Here is a 6,222-nt window from a genome sequence, read left to right on the forward strand (position 1 = left end):
TGTGTGTGTGTGTGTGTGTGTGTGTGTGTGTGTGTGTGTGTGTGTGTGTGTGTGTGTGTGTGTGTGTGTGTGTGGAGGGATTGGAGAGGAAGTGGGAAGCGGATCGGAGAGGATTGTTGAAGTCCCCTTCTATCATACCCAGGAATGTGCGCACGGTGCAGAAAAACTCCATTACTGCAGAGTTTACAGACCCTGCAGGACAGAGGTCAGCATGAACCAGAGGCTGTGACTCTGGGAGATGTGAAACAATGTTTTGACTCTTAAAAACAGTTTTATAACTTCTATAAAGTGCAGTGATTTGCATCTATTAAAAAGTCATTAAAGTTTGTCTGGAGTCTTTAAAAACCGTAGCAATGAAACATTTAAAGCTCTGCTGTGAAGCTCTCTGTTAGACTTAATCTGGCGCCCCTGGTGGTCAAAGTGATTTGGTCTTGTGTATGTACATGTTGTTTTAACTCTGCTTTTATTTATTGATGTATATTTGATGCAGCCACGGACACAGGCGGACACTTATAGATGCTTTACTCGTGCAACTTTATTTTCAGCACTTTCACAAGAACAGTTTTTCCCTTGTTTCCTCCCTGCAGTGTCTTCATTTAGCTGCTAAGTATATGCTACGGTGCTCATGCTCTCTCCGTTTATCGTCAAGCGTCACTCTCTAAAACAACAACAGTCTTCTTCTGCAGCTTTTCTATTGTTTCTGTTTAACCTGAACGCAGGCACCACCTGCTGGTGTAATAATGCAACCAAGTCTACACTTAAAAAATATAACACTGCAGGCATGTATGTAATTAACACTGACAAAATCGAACATTGACAAAATAGCAGCTTAGTAGTGGGGTTTCTGATAAACAAATAAACAAAGGTCAAATGCAACAATACAAACTGACAGACCTCTAACATATTTCATTGTGAGTTTGAACCACAGACAGTCCAAAAAAAAAAGAATTTTTCTGTTGATTGTTTTGTTGGCTTTTAGCACTAACACTTACAGAAGCTTTAATGTGCGCATATATTTTAAAACATATTATTTTCAAAGTTATTGAAATTATGACAGAACTATGGAGAGAATTTTGTTTCTTTATTATTCAATAAAAAAGAATAGATTTGAAACCAAAAAAAGATTTGTAAGCAAAAGATAATAAGTGAGAAATTAAAAAAAAAAAGTTGAGATCAAAACACAACACGTTGCAATTGAAAAAAAAAGCAGAAAACATATTTCTTTCCATTTGGTTTATTAATCAGTCCTCTTTGCTTTCAAGTTGAAAACCTTCTCTTCAACAAATCAGTCCTCTTTGTTTACAAATTCCAAAGTTTTGCTTGCGAATTCTACTGCACGCAATGGGCGGGGCCTACGCTGGTGGATGAGAGAATAGTTTGTATTGGTTGATTTGACCCGGCTTTACCGAGTGCGAGCGCCAGCTACCACTTCCCTCTTACACAACACCTGGAGTTAAGTTGATGGCCTTTGGCTACAGTCCACCGTACACTCAAAACAACAATACAATATAATGAATTATAATGCCCTACTGCTGCAAACACACTAATTAGCATGGTTGTCTCTGCTAGTTACGGCCTGAGTGTAGTAAGTTAAGTTAACGTTAGCCAAGTTAGTGAGTGATTAAAATATTTTGTTCCACGGTACACGCGGTGTCATGGTTCCTACAGTACAGGGTTTCCTCCAGGGTATAAGCCTGACGGGCCGCCATTCTTTTCCTGAGGCCTATATCACGAACCAACTTATCCGCGGTAACTGACAACTATCCAGGATTGAGTAACCGTAACAATGGCAATCAGGATAATCGATAGCACGACACGAGTTATCAACACTGTAACTCAACCCAGGATTGACTCATCAAGAGCCGTGAACGCGCACGTAAAAGAGGAGGGCTCAGAGGCAGCTGACCAATCACAATCATGAGCGACTAAGAAAGCTCCGTACGTCACCGCTGAAGAGCAGCGGCTGATAATGCAGCAATACAAGGAGGAGAGAAGCAATAACTCGGTAAGGGGGAACACTGTAGCAGCGGCCAACCGCAGGCAAAATGCATGGCAACCCATAGTAGACTGTGTAAATGTTACTCATCAGTGGCTCAAAATGATAGTGATCACACTTCTAAATCTCACGAAATAATAAATGCTACTGTGCAAATGACCTGCGTGTATTCCAGTTATCATGTCATTCTCCCAGATGTAATCCTTCTGGAGTCAGAAGAACATGGGAGCAGATAAAAAACAAATACAAGAACATCATCACGTCTGATAAGTCTGTTTCAAGCGGTGGCGATTGCTCTAAGACTACAAGGGAAGCTCAGCTTCCCCTAAAATGTTCCCAAAAAAAGTGGTGATATGCAGTAACGTGCGGTGAGGTCCATGACGAGGGAGGCAGGCACCCAGCTAAAGTTGAAATTTCTATATGTGTGTGTTATAGCCTATATACGGCGTACTGCTCACATTTGCTAATACAAACTGTCACTGGTCAGCCCTGCCCCTTTAATGCGGTGACAGTTTGTGCTGTGTGTGTGTGGGTGTGTGTGCGCACGTGTGACATAGCAGAAGGAGAGATGGTCTGAGTGCAGGTATGGTGTGTGTGGTGCAGGAGTACATTATTTTGGTCTTTGTTTCCTCAATAAATGTGCGGTTGTGCACAAGGTGCACCTTTTCTTCCTCCTCTTTAGTCTTTTTCCTCACTTTGGCCCGGACTCCTAGACACCGGTTTCCAGCAACGAGCCAAGTAAATAAATGTTAATCAGCTTTCCCATCTACGGGTCGGAGACAGACTGAAGTCCCGGTATTAACATGACGAAATGCCAATTAGAACCCGAAACATACGTTCACCTGCATTTCTACAGGATTCAGTTCAAAGGAGAAAGAGCAAAATACAAACAAAAATAACCCGTATGTCAACTCAAGAACACATGTCAGGCACCCCGGTAGACTGTATTAAACGTCTGCACTAACAAACTATCGCGAGACCTCAAAGAGGGAGCGGTATTCCAACCTGCGGAGGCAGAGAAGCGCTGTGCCTCATCGATGCCCACGTTAATCAGCGTGAGACCTTAGTACGCTTGCGCGAACCTGCAAAACGTTGTGATTTCAAGTAAACGGTCTCTCTCGCTCTCGGAGTCTCTGCCTCTGACGCTCATTACAAGCATGGAGCCAGCGCGAAGCCTCCATCTTATTGACAAATAAGCAATTTCCTTTTTTAATTTTAATTATGACAAATTGTATATGAACAACTGAAAAAAATATTTCTATATATAAAAAAATATGTATATATCTTTCTTGTTAGCCCAGCCTCCCCTGACCGCACACCACTGGTGATATGTACTGCTGTGTGTAGGCCTACATTTCATTGATAAAATCTGAGCTAGAATTCCTTCATCTTTTGTTCAGAATCAGCTACCTATCACAGGTAACTGGCTCCACCTCCTTCTCATTCATCCTGGGAACGCTATGAATTAATCCCTAAATTACGTGAGGGCAGCAGCCAACACGGGATGCCGTAAACTTGCTCAGCCGCTCCTCATCCCTGACAGAGTACATGTAGCTGCCCGTGGAAAAGAACCGCAGGGCGATGCACAATGTCTGTGGGACAGTCAGTGCACCGCTCCTGCGGGTTGCATGGGCAATGTACGGCTCTAATATTTCACAGAAGTAGAGTAGTCCGGGCCGTGAGAACCTATACCTCTCATACAGGGAATCGTCGCTTTGATCGAGTGGATCTGATCGATCTTTAAACACCCTTTCTCTTCGTAACTCTTCTTACAACTTGTGTGCCTCTGTCCACCGGGTTTGGGAGAAAAGGGCAGGCCATTGTTTCTGAGAAGCCAATTGGCCTGTGGGGGGGGCTTTTTATAGGATCAGATTCAACCTCCAACTTATCCTGCTCCAGAGCAGGATAGCCGTTCAGAGTAGGTCACCATGGTGATCTACTCTGATAAAAAAGGAACTGGCTTCGTGCTATCGGTAATTGAGAGTTAACACTGAAGTTATCTCGCTAAGACACTAATCCTGATTTGTGATATAGGCCTCTGTTTTCCCCACCCCAGGCTAAGCATTGTTTATTAATTGTTTAATTCACTTTTCGCACTCTATCACCACATGATTAGGTGTCTTGTTCCTCATCACAACTTCGTTGAGCATAGTCGCGCATAATGGGACATGTCATAGACGTCATGCTCATCAGACACCCTGCTTCACCAGCTGACCTAGAGGTCTGCACCGAGCCGACCGCGTTGCCGTCAACGAGAACCGCGCCGCGGCTCCACAAGGCTCAGCCAGCCACTGTAGGTTCAAACTGTCCAAACTGTTTGAACCTGAGGGAAACAAATGCAAGCCCAATGAGCTGAAAAATCAAACAATGGATCAATGATGACGAACAAGACACCTAATCATGTGTTGATAGAGTGTGATCAGGTCAAACCAACCAATAGAAACTATTCTCTCATCCACCAGCGTAGGCCCCGCCCATTAAGTGCAGTAGAATTCGCAAACAAAACTTTGGAATTTGCAAACAAAGAGGACTGATTTTCAAGAGAAGGTTTTCCACTTGAAAGCAAAGAGGACTGATTTTTAAGCAAAATGGAAGGAAACATGTTCTCTGTTTTTATTTTCAATTTCAACCTGTTGTGTTTTGATCTAAACTTTTTTTTAAAAAAATTCTCGCTTATTATCTTTTGCTTACAAATCTTTTTTTTGGAGTCAAATCTATTATTTTTGATTGAATAATATAGAAACAATATTCTCTCCATACAAAGAATAATCCACAACATTTTGCAGAGAGGCATATAAGGAGCAACTGCCCTTGGCATCAATTTCCTGCTATGGCTGCCAATTCAGGCCAACCACTTTATAAGGCTAAGTGATTAACAGAAAAACCTTTTGCAATGGTGTAGCTTGGCTGAATATAGATATATATATATATATTTTGCTAACAAAGGATATATAAATATATATATAGAAAGAAAGAAGTAAAGAAGTTGTTCTTTAGCTTCACTAAGAAGTTTAGTAAGGTTATGAATAGAATAGAATAGAATAGAATAGAATAGAATAGAATAGAATAGAATAGAATAGAAAATTTTTTGCTTATCCCTGAGGAGGAGTCACAGCAGCAATCAAGAAAACAAAAGTAAGAAAGTGTATAGAAAGGTCCATAAGAAAACAGAAGCTGACAACTTGTCCATCATTGTCCAGTCAGCCAGCCTCCACCTCCACAGGGTCCAGGACTGAGCTTCTTCAGCAGTCTGTTCAGTCTCTGTCTCCTGGATTCTGTCTGCTCACTGCAGGTAAAGTTCTTCCAATGTGGCGTTGGTGTCTGATGTCAGCTTCGTTAGCCATGCCTGTGAAAAGCATGATGCTACTCTGTCTTCTGGTATTCCCTCTGTTGCTGGGTTAGCACAGCTAGCTTGTCCATCTCATTGGAGATAGATTTTACATTCCCAATAACGATGGATGAAAGGACAGGTCGATGGCGTCACTTCTTAGCTCACACCGGAGAACCAGCACGTCATCCTCACCTCCTTCTCCTCACCTTGTGGGAAGACATCAGGCCTTACACCAGTTAGCATTGACATGCTACAGGCTGCTAACAGCTAATTTCACATGTAAACAATGTAGCCATGGATAGGATCTCCAGACAAACACAGGAGAAAAGTAGTAAAAATATCACTGAAGACTGTAGTGAAGTCGAGCCTGAGTGTTGTGGAAGGTGGTAGGAATGCAATCACAGAGCAGTTCTTTTCCAACCAGGCGTGTCTTTATTTACAGTGAGTTAAAAACATGTGTTAACAAAAAACAACGAAAGTTCAAACTGAAATAAGGCTAATGAACTCATAATTAAACTCAAATTAAGGCACGTGTTTGAGGCAGCACAGCCCCCTGCTCTCTCCCCTTTAATTGCAACTCTCCCCCAGCTTTATAGCCTGCCCCAAGTGCCGATTAGCCGCAGCTGAGTGGATGACCTGACTCACAGGGGAGTGCGTACAGCATCCTTGAAATTTACCCAAGAAACAAACTCTTAAATTTATTTTTAACTAATCTACTCAATTAAATAAGTCACCACAAAGAAATCTCAAATTTTTAATTAAACAAAATGCATCAATTAAACCTAAAAGAAATGAATCACCAAACAAGAAACCCCTGCAGATGGTTTGGCCCGATGATGTCACTAATGACATCACCAACTCTATAAAAAGGCAGGAAGTGCAGGGCCATCCCTTT

The sequence above is a fragment of the Halichoeres trimaculatus genome, unplaced genomic scaffold, assembly GCF_033239565.1.
Source record: "Halichoeres trimaculatus isolate MK-OKI-2021-1 unplaced genomic scaffold, fHalTri1.1 fHalTri1_scaffold_11, whole genome shotgun sequence".
Taxonomy (NCBI): domain Eukaryota; kingdom Metazoa; phylum Chordata; class Actinopteri; order Labriformes; family Labridae; genus Halichoeres; species Halichoeres trimaculatus.